Genomic DNA, 15,578 nt, shown 5'->3' on the forward strand with positions numbered 1-15,578 from the left:
AGGGCTGGTTTTGGGGAAAAGCCTGGAGATGCTCTGTGCCCTGGCACGGACTGTCCTCTTTGCAGGGATTTGTCCAGAGGCACCATTCCCTTTCATCAGGAAAGAGAACAGATTCCCTCCATTTCAGTAAAAAGTGCCTTTTCCTCATCAGAGAGGACCTGCAAAAGAATTTTTCATTTCAGCTGCTTTCCACTGAAAAACTGCTTTTTTTCCAGGGAGGATTTTTAAAAATTAATTTTCTCATTTGATTAAAAAAAAAAAAAAAGGCAGCAAACCTGGGCTGTTTAAAATATTCTCTTTAAATTAGAAGCCCCAGTTGCTGTGTGGGACTTTCAGTTGCCCTGGTTTGGATTGGAGCATCATAATTTTTAGATCAAATTTATTCCCTTTTCTTGTTTTTTGTTTTGTTTCTTTGGGGTTTTTTTTACTGTGTTTTAGAAATTGTAGGAATTGCTGACATTTTGTCTGACTTTTGAGAGGGAAAGATGTAAAAGCTCTGCCCCACTCCTGCAGGACAGCAATTCTATTTCAAGTTTAGTATTAACTGGGCACATTTATTAGAAAGGAAAGCTGTGATAAGGAAGAGGCTGGCACTGCCATGTGTGTCCAATCCTGCATTATTTACTGCAGCATCTCTGACTTTTAGCCACTTCTCTTTCTGCCTTCTCAAGGCTCTCTGCATATCCAGAAGAATTGTCCCTCTCCTGCTCCCAAGATGAGACTGATGGTGGGAAAGGAAACTTCAAGCAAGCTGATGCTGGAGTAGCCATGAGGTGCCTAATGAGGTGATTAGAATGATTAGGATAATGAGGCACTGATGTGAGAGCCTGTGTTATCCCACTGGGACTTCCATCAAGGCACAGGAGACTGGAGGATGCAGCCAGGTAGGAAAGAGGAGGGTGGGAGCCCAGGCTGTGGTGCTGGGGAAGGGAGGTCCCAGGGTTTGGGAGACTCTTGAGGCAGTCCCACCTTGTGCAGGTCATTGCTTTTGTTCTGGCTGCAGTGAAGGAAACTCAGTTTATTCCTGCTCCTTCCAATCCTGCCCTGAGAGTGAGGACTGGGGTCTTGTGGGGAGTCAGACCCTTCCTGCAAGCTGGAATAGGTGAGGAGTCTCCATCCCAGATCTGCAACGTGGAAAAATCCATTCCCAGGGATGGAGAGGTCCAATGAGCCCTGCACAAAGTCCACTCCGAGGGCAAAACCCCGTGTTTCCTGCACTTTGTGTATCTCTGCCCAGGGTTTGACTTTGGCCAGGAAGGAAAGGGCTGCAGGCAGCTCGAGGGAGACAAGAGCTTGGCAGGCAGGAGAGCATTCCAAGGGCACTGTCCTGGCTGAAGGCAAGACCCCGCTGGGCTGCTCCGCTCCGGCGCCTCGCAGGGACACCTGTCCTTCTGTCCTGGCTGCTGTCCCCACCTGGTGTCCCAGCACATCAGCACTCTCAGAAACTTGGCACTTCTTATCTCCGAGGTGGGGGCTGTTCCTTCCCCCGTGCTCACAGCAGGGGTTGGATGTGGAGTCAGAATTCCCGGGGAGCGGTGACACTCGCAAGGTCGAGCTGTCACCCTGTGGCTGGCGGAGCTGCTGGGCTGTGTCTCCATCCACAGCAGTCACACCTCTCCTTTTTACCTCTTCAGAGGCAGCAACACATGAATTGAAGATTATTAATTAGATTAATTGTAAAACTTCCATGAATCGCCGCCTTCTAGATCCCAGTCTATAATCATTTGCTTTCCATGGCCAATTAGATGGGGCCAGTTAAGGTTTTATCCTTTTTCAATATCAAGAAATCATTATTTTCATTGCTCAAAAACACAGACTGGGCAGAGTTGGGCTCACCTGCTACAACCTGGACTTATAAAAATAATGCCAGAAAAATGGTTAATGAATTCTTCAGTTGTGCTTTGCTGAGCACAAGGGGTATTAGGGCTGCATTCATTTGCTCTCTGGCCAAAATCTCCTGCAAAAAGCTTTGCTGAACCTGTGGGTGGGGGGATCTTGGCTGGATTTCATTAGTACCCTCAACTCTGCCCTGATTTTGAATTGAACATTCAAGTTACAGCTGAGTTCAGTAGCGCTGCTTGAATGGAGGAGGGGAGAGAGAGAGAGAGATTCAAACTGTTCTCCCAACTGGGAAAAAACAATCTGAAACTTTAAAAGTTCAAGTCAGTTCTTCATTTTGATGCTGCATAACTGTCTGTGTGGCTAGGAGAAGCAAGAGGACTATAATTGCAGACAAAATCTCTATTTCCTCTAATTGTTACTGTAACTTGATTTACTTTGGAAATACTTGGTGGATGCTTTCCTTATTTACTGTCTCTCCTCACTGCTATCACTTTCCCTGCCTTGACTGATGAAGCACATTCATAATTTCTCTCCATTTGGTGTGGACTCAGGAGCAGTTTGTGCAGATAAGGAGCTGCTGGCAAAATGGTTAATATCAATCTAGAACTGAATGAGTGATTTATGGGGGAGAGGCCATGTGAAACCAAAGACACACCAGATGGATCTGGGATTTCAAGAGCACAGAGGAAAATCTGAGCATGGTGAAGTTCTTCTGTAGATAGGAAAATGAAGATGTTGGGAGGTGGGAGAAGCCAGTGTGAACGTTTATTTTCTTGGTCTTTAGACCCTCAGGGCTCTGGTGAAATACCTCCAGGAGAATTTCCAAGTGACTTAAGGGCCTCACTTGGCCATCCAGGCTTAACTAAGGAGGCATGTAGGGTACAGCATTACCCCCAGCACCCCTACAGACTCACATGCACTTGTTTGATCCATATCTGTTGGGATGGCAGGAAATTCAGACTGATTTCCATGGCATCCTGGGAGGATGCTGCTACCTCTCCTCAGCCTCCCTTTTCCTGCCTTCCATGCTGCTGTGGGTTTTCTACACACCTCAGGATCTTTAAGACTGGATTGCTCCTCCCACCTCCTGCTTCTGGAGGCAGGCACAGAGCCTTGCTGCCTTTCCACTCAGGTGTGCTCCTTGCTCAGCTGGTTCTTCTCTTCTTTCCCACCTATTGTTTTAGGACTTCCCATGGAGCTTGGACACCTGGGTTCAGCTACAGCTCAGAGCTCCTGTCCTCCCTGGCCCACGTGTGCTGATGAGGAAAGGAGGCTGTAACAGCTGCTCTAATTTCCTCAGGTCTCCCTTCAGCTGCTGCCTCACAGCTCCAAGGGCTCCCACCTCAATCCAAACTAACCAGTTTTTGGCCACGACTCCATATCTATTCCGGATCTTATTTCCCATGTGCTCTGTGCAATGTTTTGTCTCTGGACAATTTTTCCTTTTAATTCTGCAGTGAAAATTACCTAAGCTGGCTGGAAGAAGTGTTTCAGAGCTGACTTGTTGATTGCAAGCCAGAGCTGAGGGCTGCCTTATAGAGATGTTTTCTTTGGGAATAATCAGCCCAAAGCCGGTCTCGGAGGAGGGTCGCAGCTGAGAGCTATCAACAGAGGGGTTTATGGAACACAAGGCTTGCACTTCAATTTCAATGCAGATAAAATCTTCCATGTGAAGAGGATCCCTCCCTTGTCACTTCTGCAGAGAGAGATTTTATTAACACCAATTGCGTGGAAATAGGGGGCGGCCGCGGTGCCCCCACGGAGATAAAAAGACATTAATGCACTTAGGCTGTGACAGCAGAGAGCAGCTGGGTTTGGTTTATGTTCCTCTGGACCCCAGGGGGACTTCTGCACGAGCAGGGGGGGACTCTGGGGCCGAGTTCAATGGCTGATCCCTCCAGCAGAAATGTCAGGTGGAAAGGCTGGGAAGGAGCAGGAGCAGCCTAGGCTGCAGAGGGTGGGTGGCAAGGTCTCGAGTGGCCCCAGCTCTGTGGCAGTGTGGGTAAGGTGTAAGACCTCAGGATTGCTGGAAGTGGGATGTTGAGTCTGAGGATGGGCAGGTGATTGTGGGAAAATCCTGCCTGGATGCTGTGGTGGCTGGGTACTGGCATCCCAAAGCCTTGGGAGCATGTGTGGGGTTATTCCTGCTGCTCACCCCCCAGGGCTCCAGTCACAGTCATGGGATGTGTATGGTTTTCTCTTCCCAACAGAGTAATTTTCACTGTTTCATGTTACTGTTGGACCTGGAGCTGAGCTTTAGCCTGACCCACACAATGGATATGGGAAAGGATTGGATATGGGAAAATCCTTTGGGAAAGGATTGTCCTTGATGTGGAGGAGACATCTGCATTCCCCTCCAGAGTCCTGCACCCATCGTAGTTTCTCTTACAGGATCCCTGAGCAGGAGAAGGGCTGTGGCCCATTTCCAAGCCCCATGCCCTGGTCCTCCACAGGGTGTGGTTTTGCTGAGGCTCCCCATTGCCAGCTCAATCCCAAACTCCCCTCATTCCACGGGGCAGGGTTTTAAAGCCCCACAGCACACACTGCTCCCACCCAGCACAGCTGACTCTGGGGATGGATGGATGGATCTCCCAGTCCTGGGCAGGAAATGGAGAACACCCACTGACTGGCTGCCTGATGGATCAGCACATCTCCTTCAATCAAACAGACTATTCTGACAAGCCTGCAGCCACTTCCCTGCATTTTGGAGCTCCTGCTGATGGGGGTGGGAGCTGCTGCTGGAAAAGCTTTCTCCTTCTTGGTCATCTAATTTGGAGCTTTCCAATAAATAGGCTGCTCGACATTTTTTGATATAAAGGTCAACATCGTCTGGTAGACTCGAGGACTTTAAGATAAGTGGAGGAAATGGCATGGGTAGGCTGATTTGATAATGATCCTAATCCTGTGTCTGATCTCTGATAATGATGGTAACCCCATCAATGTATGCTCATGTCACTGCGATTGGGGCTCAGATCATTTTTTGGCAGAACTGATGCTCTTAGCACAGAGTGGCTTTGCTGGAGGCTTTAACTTGTGCAAGAGCTGCCACACAGAATGCAGAAAAGGAAGCTTAAATTGTTTTTAGGAAAAAAATCAATCAGAGCAAGTGTTTTTGGCTAAATAAGGTCTCTGTCTCCTGAGTCAGCTTTCCCAAAGCTGTTGATGTTTGCTGATGAATTATTGTGGTCAGGAGCACACAGCTGACACACCAGCCAAAGTACAGCTATGGGTGGAGACTCATTTCAGAAAACACCTTTAAATTCCACAAATCCTTTTATTCAGGCCAGACCAGGACAAGGACTGCCCTTTTTTTGGTGCTACTGAGGAAGCTCTGTGCTTTGGGAAAGGTGAGAAGTGGTTTAGCACAGGGATTCCCTCCATCCTTCCAGGCTGTGGGGAACAGATACTGAAGCATCTTTCATGCTGTGTGTGCTGGAGATGTTTTCTGAACATTGTGTGGTTTTTAGAAGTGCTGAAGGCAGAGCAGAAGGAAGTTTAGGAGGAAGTTCTGCCTCTGTAGACCCTGGCAGTGCTGTCAGTGAGCTGTTGCACAGCACACAGGGTTGATGTCCAGAGAAAAATACAGATCCACAGTGCTCTTGGAATTCCTCAGAGGACTCTCACAGCAGAGCTCTGCATCATCCAGGGATGTCTGGGGAGATCAGAGCTGCCAGGGCCTGGTTCCAGAGTGCCCTTTTGCTTTGCTGTATCTTCTGAATGCTACTTAAAGTTCTCCCAAGTTAGGTGTAAGTAAATTTCATGGTCCTCTTTTCCTGAAGGACCCCAATGCCTGGATTATGTTTTGCTCCCAGATTTCTGGTTTCTAGTCTGATATATGGCACCAATTCTCAGGGAACCACAGGCCAGGGAACTTGCATTTCTCTTGTCCCCTTGAAATGCCTGGTTGTTTTTTGACTCCAGAGCTCTCTGTGTGATATTCTCCTAACAAGGCTCTCCTGGGGCTGCTTTCCCCTCAATACAATTTGTCTCTGGGGGTTGTGACATGCCTCCCACGGTCCCTCAGCCTTTTTCTCTTTGGCCTCTGATCTCTGGCAGGCCTGTGCTGAGAGCTGATTGCCATCTCTCCTCAGTGGATCACTTACTGCTCTGTAACTGGCTCAAGCCAAGGGGCTGGAGATATTGGATTCCTTTGATAAGGTGCCAAAGTGACACACTGATATCCGAGCCAAAGCACTGAGTAAATGCTTTTCCCATCTCCCACCATGGTAGACTCCCAAATCCCAGCAGAAGCAACTTCTTTCTATTACTCAGCTGTTTGCTAGGAGGAATTATCTGCCCTAGCAGGAGACAGTTTGTGTTCTCTGTGTTTGTTAGGCTCCTGCTATCGCTCACTCCCGGCAGAGAGAGGCATAAAGCTCCTTCCAGGTGACTTTTGCAGAAAAAAATCAATTGTTTATCAACATCCTGGCAATCAATGGATGCAGTGATAGCAGCAACTGTCTCTATTGGAGCTGAACCTTGATTGCTGAGAGGCCAGACCTGCTCCTAAATCCACCTGGGCCCGGAGCTGCGGGGCCAAAGCCTGGAGCCAGATCCTTGGAGAGTTTCCTGGTGCTGTGCTGAGCCCTTCCCCTCCTCAGGATGTTGGGGCTGATTGCTCTTGTGCTCATTCTCTGTGTGCTGTCCATGCACACGTGGTCCCTCAGAGCCAGGGGGGCTCTGCTCTCTGGGTGTTTCTGCACCAAAGTGCTCACCCCAGAGGAATTCATCACTATTTCACATGTCTGCCCATCTTCACTAAGCTTTTTGCTGAAGAACCCTCTGTTATATTTTGCTCCCAGATTCTCTTGGCATCTGGCCTTGGTGGCCAGAAGGTGGGTCTGGAGGAAGAGCTCTCACAGGGTCTGGGTGGTCCTGCTGTGACTGGTGATAAACTTGCTTTCAGCTGCACTGGTGAAAAGGCCAGCTTGGAGCAACCTGGTCTAGTGGAAGGTGTTCCTGCCTTTGGGAACTGGATGATCTTTAAGGACCTTTCCAACCCAAGCCTTTCCAGGATTTTGTGACAAGCATCTCCACACATCCATCTCCTTCCCTCTGTGCTACCCCTGCCCAGCTGGTCCCTTTTCCTGAGACACCTGCAGCCTTTCCCCCTTGCTTGAAGCTGTTACTTGATGTCTCATTAAACAACTTAAAGATGCCCCTGTCTGCAGAGCATTCCTGAGATTTCCCAGAGCCAGTCATTCCTGAGCCAGAGCTCCAGGAGAGTTTGGACAAGGCTCTCAGGGACAGGATGGGATTGTTGGGGTGTCACTGCAGGGCCAGGAGTTGAGGGCTGGATAATATTTGTAGGTCCCTTACAACTCAGGAGGTTGACTCTGTCATCCAGTTTTGAGGTGTCCCTGTGGCCAAGGTATCCCTTCACAAAGAAATATGGATAGGAGTGGAAGAGTTAACATCAGCAGCTCCCAGACACGCTGGAGAGTTACATCATGTTGCTGTGGAAACTAACTTTGTGAAAGCACAGTGATGTATGGGAAAGCTTTGGGTCAGCGGGTAATAAATTCTGTTTAAAAAGTGATTTTTTCCCCATCTGCTGATGTAAACATCATTAAGAGAAATGACGGCTGAGAGATGGATTTCTTTTTATATCAATTTTCAGACAAAGAAAATAATTTTTTTTTATAATAAAAAAGTTGCTGGAAATCAGAGAGTGCTATAAATAATGAAATAAAGAAAAAGCACCGGTGATGGAACAGAAATTTTCCCTGGTGATTGGTTTACAGCTCTCTGTGATTTAATGGGAACTTGCAGTTGCCTGTGGGAAGCTGCAGCAAAGCCCTGGATGGGCTCTGTAAAATGATATTTGGCAAATTGTACCACAAACCCCAAACTTTGAGGGCTTAGGAGCACCCTTGTCCTGGAAGTCCCCTCTCATCTGCATTCCCCTGCTGCCATTGAGGGGCAGCTTTCCAACCTGCCATGTTGTCATTTGGATTCTCATGAAGGTGTGGGGTTTTTGGGTTTATTTTTCACCCTCTGAGATCCAGGAGGGTATGAGGTGAGGCAGCAGAAGTGTCTCAGTTTACCTAAAGCAGTGTGACAGCCCCAGCAATGGCAAGGGTGCCACTGGGAATGCAGACAAGGGTGTCACCGTGATGAATGGGGTAATTAATAAGCAATTAATGTTCTTCAGAGCATGGCTCCAGCTTTTCTCCCAGCCAGGCACTCAGCACTGGTCTGCCTTTCTCTGGCGATGCAGGCTCAGAGCAGCTTGGAAGGATGGAGATGATGTTTCCAGATCTCCCCTTGATGCCACCAGGATGCAGCTCTGCACTGGCACAGCAGGAGTCTGCTTTAGAGGGAAGGAAATTCCAGGGTGAGTTTTTCACTAATTGATGGGATTTAAAAGGATTCTGTGGATTGTCCTTGAAATGTGTGCTCTGAAATGGCCTCCTTTGGCAGCTTCTCCATTCCCATCCCAAACTCCCTGAAAGCTGGCCCAGGTGCAAATACTCCACCTGGCATCACAAATTCACGATTCCCTGGCCTGCAGCATTGTTCCCAGCTCATCCTTCTGCCTCTTCCCTCTCCTGGCTCAGCCTGGATTTTTCCATGCCCATCTGTACTCCCTGTTAGCCCCACTGTCCATCTCTCCTGGGTGGGTTCTCTCAGTTACATCAGAGTCCACCAAGATGTTGTTCTGATGTCTAGACCTGAGCAAGAAGTGCATTTCCCATTTCAGGGAAAAATTATGGAGTTTAATTTAAATGTATTTTTTTGTCCTGACATGTCCCTGTGAAACCATTAAAAATTGTTTACATATTTTGAGTTGATTTTGGCATTTAAAGCAATTGGATTATAAGAGAAACTTCTAAGTGAAAAGATGCTTTAGAATTAATATCAAAGTGTTCCATGCCCTCAAAATAATGAAACATGATGTTTTGATGTTGTCAAAACACTCGGGTAATTTTTTGTTTAGAAACAAGAACGTGTTGGCAGTGACATGCCCAGGTGAGTTGTTCCTTTTGCAGAAAATCAACGTTCTGATGGAAAATCCCCAGGGAGCTCAGGTAAGAGCAGCCAAACCTTGCTCACTTGTGTAATAACATCCCTTTCACTCCTCAGCCTCAGGGCTTGTGCTCTAAGAGCAGTCCCAGGGGCTGGTAATTAATTGGCGTAGCTAATTCAGGGATGGAGAGGGAATATGACAGCAAAACAGGAATAATCTGCAATGTTTGTGAGGGAGGGAGTAGTCATGGGTTGCTGAAGAACCCAAGTACCTCAGAGGACATCATTGTTCTAATGAAGTGTAATAAAAATAAATGAATGTGGTAAAAGCGCTGAACGGTTCAAGAGGAGGCAGAAGGTTCCACAGCTCGGACACGGTGGAGGTAATTTTGCATTTTGTCATAGACTGATGGAAACACAAGAGAAATGAAACCTTTATAGAGCCAAAGGAGAGGAAAAGGGATGTGTGAGATTCCAAGGAACTTCATCCCTGACAGCACACACACATGTGTGTCACTTGAGCTCGGGGATCGGGACTGGTTTGGGTTGTCTCTGTTTATGAAGGTGCATCTCTGGGGAGCTCCCATGGCTGATCCTTGGCATTCCTGCCCCTCCACGGAGAGATTCTGCCTCAGGAGAATGCTCCTCTGGGTGCTGGGCTGAGCTGGCTGCAGGTTGGGCTCAGCCATGAGTGGAGGTGACTCAGGACAGTGTTGGAGGTCCAGTTACTTCACCATGACATCCTCCTCCAATATTTGTGCCAGTTGTGCTCTTTGCTGGCAGCAAACTCACGGTTTCCTTCCCAGATCATGGGGAAGAATCTCCAGCATGCCCTCAGCTGGGAGCAGAGCTTCCCTGAAGAGCTCTGGGCAGAAGGACTTGTGGGTGTGGGGGATGAGGAGCTCAGTGTGACCCAGCTGTGCTCACTGGGACCAGAGCCCCTCGTGCCCTGGGCTGATCCCAGCGTGGGCAGCAGGAAAGGGATTGGGATTGTGCCCCTCTGCCCTGCTCAGGTGAGACCCCACCTTCAGAGCTGCCCCAACCCTGGTATCCAAAGCACCAGAAGGATGTGGGAGTTGCTGGAGTGAGTCCATGGGAGGTCACAGAGATGCTCAAGGCTGGAGGTTCTCTGCTCTGGAGCCAGGCTGGGAGAGCTGGGGGTGTTCACCTGGAGAAGAGAAGGATCCAGGGAGACCTCAGAGCCCCTTCCAGTGCCTAAAGGGGCTCCAGGAGAGCTGGAGAGGGACAAGGAATGGAGGGACAGGACAAGGAGGAATGGCTTCAAACAGAAAGAGGGGAGATTTATCTTAGGTATACAGAAGAAATCCTTCCCTGGTAGGGTGGTGAGGTCCTGGCACAGGGTGCCCAGAGAAGCTGTGGCTGCTCCTGGACCTCTGGAAGTGTCCAAGGCCAGGTTGGACAGGGCTTGGAGCAGCCTGTGGAAGGTGGAAGGTGTCCCTGTCCATGGCAGGGGGTGGAATGAGATGGGCTTTAAGGTTCCTCCCAACCCAAACACTTTTGGGATCCTGTGATTCATTCTGTAATTCCCTGATTCATTCCATGAAACCCAACTGAGCTCCCTCTTCCAGATTTCCTCTGCTTTGGAGGGGTCAAGATTTCAAGGCCAAGGCCCCCAGTTCTTTTTCCTCTGTTTTGCCCACCCAGCAGAATTCCAGGCTGGGGAAATTGTTGGAGCTGTGGTTTTAACATGACAGCAGTGACGAGAGGGCGAATGATGTTTCTGTCAGTGCACTGAGGGCCATTGTGCACTATTGATTTTTGTATTTGTTTGGTTTTTGTTGGTGTTTTTTGTAGCAGAACACTCCATTCAAAGGAGTGTAAAACACTCCATTAAATATTAATGCTTTCCCCCACTTCTTTCCTCTGTGGACACATCTCCTTCTGTTTTCCCAGGTCCCATCCTGCTGGACAGCTGGAGGATGTTCCCACCAAATGATCAGCAGGTCGAGGATGCTGCATAAAACACTCAGCAGTGCCCCTTTAACATGGAAGCAACTTGACTTTTATTGCCAGTGCTGAAAGCATCTACAAATGTAGATTTAGAATCAGCCTCCAGGCTTAAGATACAGCTGTTATATTTTCCTTTCTTCCTTTAATTTTTTTCCCCCCTCTCCTTTGCACTAATGTAATGCTTATTTAGGAACTACAGCCATCTGTGGTTGCTAGGGATGGCACTGTTAAATTTGCTGTTGCTTTCTTTCCCCTGGTTTGATGAGGCTCTGAGTGCACAGAGAATTCCCCAGGACAGCAGAGACTTGCTTTGATTGCTTTTTTTTTCCTTTTTGGAAACACATCCCAAAGACATTGTTCACAGGGCTCTGTCTGTGCTGGGAAAAGGTGGTCAGCTGGGGAGCTGAGATCCTGCCTTGTCGTGGGTTAATGAGGTGAGATTATGAGGAGCCAGGCAGCAGAAGAAGGTGATGAAATTGGAAGGGATGGCAAATAAAAAGGAAGGGAAGGAGGAAGGGCTGGGAGCAGAGCCCTTCCTGTTCCTCACAGCAGCCTGTGGTTAATGGTGAGAGGATTCACGTGCAAATTGGGGCACTTGCAGCACTCAAGGGGATTTTTTAGTGTTTATCCAGTGAAATGCTGTGCCTGAGCAGATGGACAGGGATCTACCCCGAGTGGGCAGTCTGGAGCTGGGCACAGCCCTGCACAGCAGGATGGGTGTGAGGTGCTGCCAGCAGGGACTTGGCCCTTTGTGTCAGCCAAGGCAAAGTTGGATTCTGCCTGTTGTGTCCCCGAGTTGCCTTCAAATGCCTCGTGCTCGCCCTTGTGAGGAAAGGTAGATCTTAAAAACTGCTATAAAGAGAAAGGAAAATATCTCTCCTTTGGGGAAAGCCCTGTAGAGAGAGCTGCTCTAGATGTCCTACCAGTGATTTACCTTTTAATCTCCATCTCTTTGATTTTGTTTAGTGCTCTTTCTGTCACCTGCTCCTTTAGACTGTCCTCTGTGGGAGCCACAGATCCCCTCTGCACTCTGGAGTCCCTTCACTGTGGATTGCCCTTTTCATGGGAAGGTTAATAATGAGTTCATCAGAAAATACTCTTGCATCTTATGGAAAATCAGAGGGGAGGGGCTGCTTTTTGGTCTACAGGAGCTGAGATTGGTTGTGTTTGACCAGAAATCCTTTGGCTCCATCTCCCTGGGTAGCCAGGCCCATTCCTTCCCCCTGTCCATACTTGTCCTGCAAGGAGGCTGGCTCCAGGCTGTTTGGAATGGCTTTGCCACCTCCCAGGATGGGATGAGGTGTTCAAAATGGTGATTTTTTTTTTTTTTTTCCCTGTTCAAAACCAGGGCAGGGACTGCTGCAGCCATGAGGGGGGAGCTGGTGGAGTTCCAGGTGTCAGGAAGGTCAGTTTATCTCTCCAGGCTGCCTGAAAGTCCCTGTGTGCCTGAGGTCCCAGACTCACTGGAAGCTCCTTAGCTGTCCCCAAGACTGATGGTTCTCCACCCTTCACACCAGGCAGTCCAGAGCCTGGGTCATGCCTGGTGAGTTCCAAACCAGTGCCTGGGATGTGCCAGGGCACGCTGGGCACCCTGAGCTGGAGGTGAGGATGTGAACCTGCTCTGCTGAAGGCACAGTGATGAGCCTGGCACCATGGTCCTGCAGCTGTCAGCATGATGAATGGGTGTTATGTTTTATTTCCTGCTTTATCAAATACTAATTATGTAGATGATAATTCTCAGCATCACGGCTCCTTTTGGCTCATTTGTTTTTCACCCTCCAGAGCAAGAATAGGGGGTTTTTCCATCTCCCCCCCTCCCATTCTTGAAATTCTGCTTTAATTGCTTCTCTTTGGCTTTTGCTTAAGGTTTGCTGCTCCAAACAGGTCAATGTATTGATCCTGCACTTTGATAAGGTCAGCAGAGATCAGCTGTGACATTTCCAGGAGATTTGCTCCTCCCCTAATGGGCTTAGTCATCAAAGAGTTTTCCAGGGGACAGGGCAGGAGAGAGATTGAATTTCAGCTCTTACATATGTTTATTTGGGAAGGCTTGGAAGGTCCTGAGTAGTGGGATCACTTGACAGACTAAAGGATGTGCTGTGCAGGTTATGAACTCTGCCTCTGGTACCCACCATGGTCACTAAATGTCACAGAAACCCTGTGTGACTGGGTGAGGTGGCACCAACTGATCCCAAAGGGCACAGAGCAAGGGGACCCCCACCAACCCTGGCTGTGGCAGCTCCAGCCAAACTGCCATTCCTTCTCTGACCATTCAGAGGAAGGCGAGGAGATAACAAAAAGAACAAGCAAGCAACATCTGCTGGGCCAGACGAGCCTGGGGGAGGAAAATAAATCAATACATTCCTTCCTGAGGTCTTGGGGAGTGAGGCTGGACTGCAGCTTCTTGGGGAGTGCAAGGCTGAGCAGCAGATTACCCAGAATTTCCTGTTCTTGTCATGGCTGAGGGGACACGGAAGGGAGCAGGGGCACAAGGGATGCCCTGAGCCATCCAGCCCCACTCCCTGTGCTCCTGTCTCCCTGGAGCTGGATGAAAGCCTGCCTGTAAAGGAGTTATCTGCTCCAGCAGTGTCCAGGGAGGAGGATCCACAGCCTCCAGTGTCCCTCCCTGCTGGGAAACTGCACTGTATTTTGGGATTTATCTGACCTGAGCTTCCAGGCATTGAATCTCATCATCTTCTTGTCAAAATCCTGGGAAGTCCCCTGCAAGCCAGGATATTTCCATGTTGATGCCTAGACATTTTGGGATTATTTTTAAGCAACACTTTGGCAAACTGAGGAAGCTGAGCCGAGTTCAGACCTTTTCCAGCTCTCAGCTGTGTGTGTGGAATCCTTTCAAATGCTCTCCAAGGCCTCCCCTCCCTGTGGGGACACCCCACATCTCCTGGAAGAGCTCTAAAAGCCCAGAGCTGTGCTATGCTCTGCACAAGGGCTCTCACAGCCTCTAAAATGCTGGAGGGGGTTTTTGTTTTCATACAAAGTCATGCAAATGTGGGTGAAATAGGGGGAAATGGAGGGTAAGAGAAGAAGAAAATGCAAATGTCCAGTGAAAGCCTGGTTCCTGTCCCTGCTTGGATGAATATTCACTTACTCCAGGGACAGCATCTTTAGTCCTGCTGCAGTTGGTGCTTTCTGAGGTAATCTCTCACATTGGAAGTAGCTGTCATTTGCATTCCTGGTTTCCAGAGGTGTTATCTTGCATCAGACTACATTTTTGCAGGGTGATGCACCTCGGCAGTGAAGAGGGGGTGAGCTCTTGGCCGTGTGGCCAAGTGACTGTGCCTGGCTGAGCAAAACAAAACCACCCCGTGTGTGCTGTCACCCTCTCCAGCCACGTGGGGATGTTTATCCTCCTCAATCCCTGCTTGGCCACAGGGATCAAGGGGCCCTCCTCGGGGGTAGATCTTGTTGACACTTGATAGGAAAAGGTGAGAAAAATGTATTTAGTGGGTCTGTAAGGGGCCGTGAATCCTGCCCCTTGTAGGTGGGCTCATTTAACCCACACTGTGACCTGTCCTGTTCTCATGGTTACTTACTTGTGACCTCCCCTTCTGCTGTCTATAAACATTCCCAGAGGAAGGAATCACTCCAGCAAATGGTGGATAAAATGCTGAATGATGTGGACAGAGAGCAGAGCACTGGAATTGATTTAAACTGCCTGGATGTCCCTCCAGATTCTGGAGCAAAAGCTTTTTTCTGGGTATTTTCAGGCTATGAAGTGAGGCCATAAAGATTTCAGGGTGTCCCAGGCAATGACAGAGTGATTCAATCAGGCTCTCTTATCAGATTCTCTCTGTCCTGCTTGTCTTCCCCTTTCCCTTCTCCATCTCTTCTCTGTGGAGAATGCTGGATTGGAATTGCCCAGGTGGGCAGCTCAGCCTTCAGCAGAGTAAGCACATTCAGGGCTATGAGGTAACTTAAAAATTCAGCTGTTTAATGAAGCCTGTGGCCCCAGATCCTTCCCTGCACAGCCCAGGACAGTTACTATATGTTTATTTCCTAACCTGTGCACTCAGGATTCTTCTCCCTGGAGGATTTCCAAGGTGCCAGCCTCTGAAATGCTCCTGCCTCTGCTCTTGGAAGCACAAGGGGGACAGACATGTGCCAATCCAGCCCCAGGAGGCAGGCTGAGGGTAAGGCACTCATTGCAGTCACTTTAACTGGATTTTCCCCACCTGGGCCTGAATCACCTCGAGGAACAGAAGAGGTTTTTGCTATTCTGGCTGTGGTCCCATCCCTCCTCTGCAAATCCTGAGTAAGCCAGCAGAGGTTGAGCGGAATGGAGCAGATCCACTGCAATCAGGGATGTCACCACAGCCTGCAGATGGAGTGGGTCCTGTGCCACACTCAGGTTAATATTTTCAAACACTGTTTCCAGGAAAGCAGTGATGTCTTCATCGAATTTAGGTAAGTTCAAAGACTGGGGATGAATTCCTTAGGCCTTGGAGTGGATGGAGAAGGACAGTGGGGTCCTCAGAAGTGGATTTGAGATGTAGGGTTATTTCTGTTTCTGTCCTGGGGTGTTGTGTGAGTTAGGGCAATCACAGGGCTCCCAGCACTCCGAGGTTCAGTCACCTTGGTGTCAGCCTCTGTGTGGGCTCTGAGGCCACCCTGGGCCCCTGGAGGACCTTCCTGTGCCCCTGGATGCTGTTGGCATGGCATGAGCTGATTGGAGGTGGGCTTGCAGAGAGCAAAGTGCAGGATGGGCTTTGGAAAGCTTTGGGACACTGGTTTGGGGCTGGGTGTCAGCAGGGCTGCTCACATCCCCCTGCCAAAAA

General features: G+C 49.0%; 1 long non-coding RNA gene across 1 annotated transcript; it reads left to right on the forward strand.

Annotated features, from left to right (window-relative positions):
- The first annotated feature begins 758 nt into the window (after nucleotides 1–758).
- LOC108961887 (uncharacterized) lies at nucleotides 759–11,638 on the forward strand. The gene is made up of 3 exons (XR_001990303.3): nucleotides 759–884; nucleotides 8,063–8,179; nucleotides 10,726–11,638. It is a non-coding gene; the product is annotated as an uncharacterized LOC108961887 (long non-coding RNA).
- The last annotated feature ends 3,940 nt before the right edge of the window (nucleotides 11,639–15,578 follow it).

Source organism: Serinus canaria, chromosome 9, assembly GCF_022539315.1.
Source record: "Serinus canaria isolate serCan28SL12 chromosome 9, serCan2020, whole genome shotgun sequence".
NCBI classification, from domain to species: Eukaryota; Metazoa; Chordata; class Aves; order Passeriformes; family Fringillidae; genus Serinus; species Serinus canaria.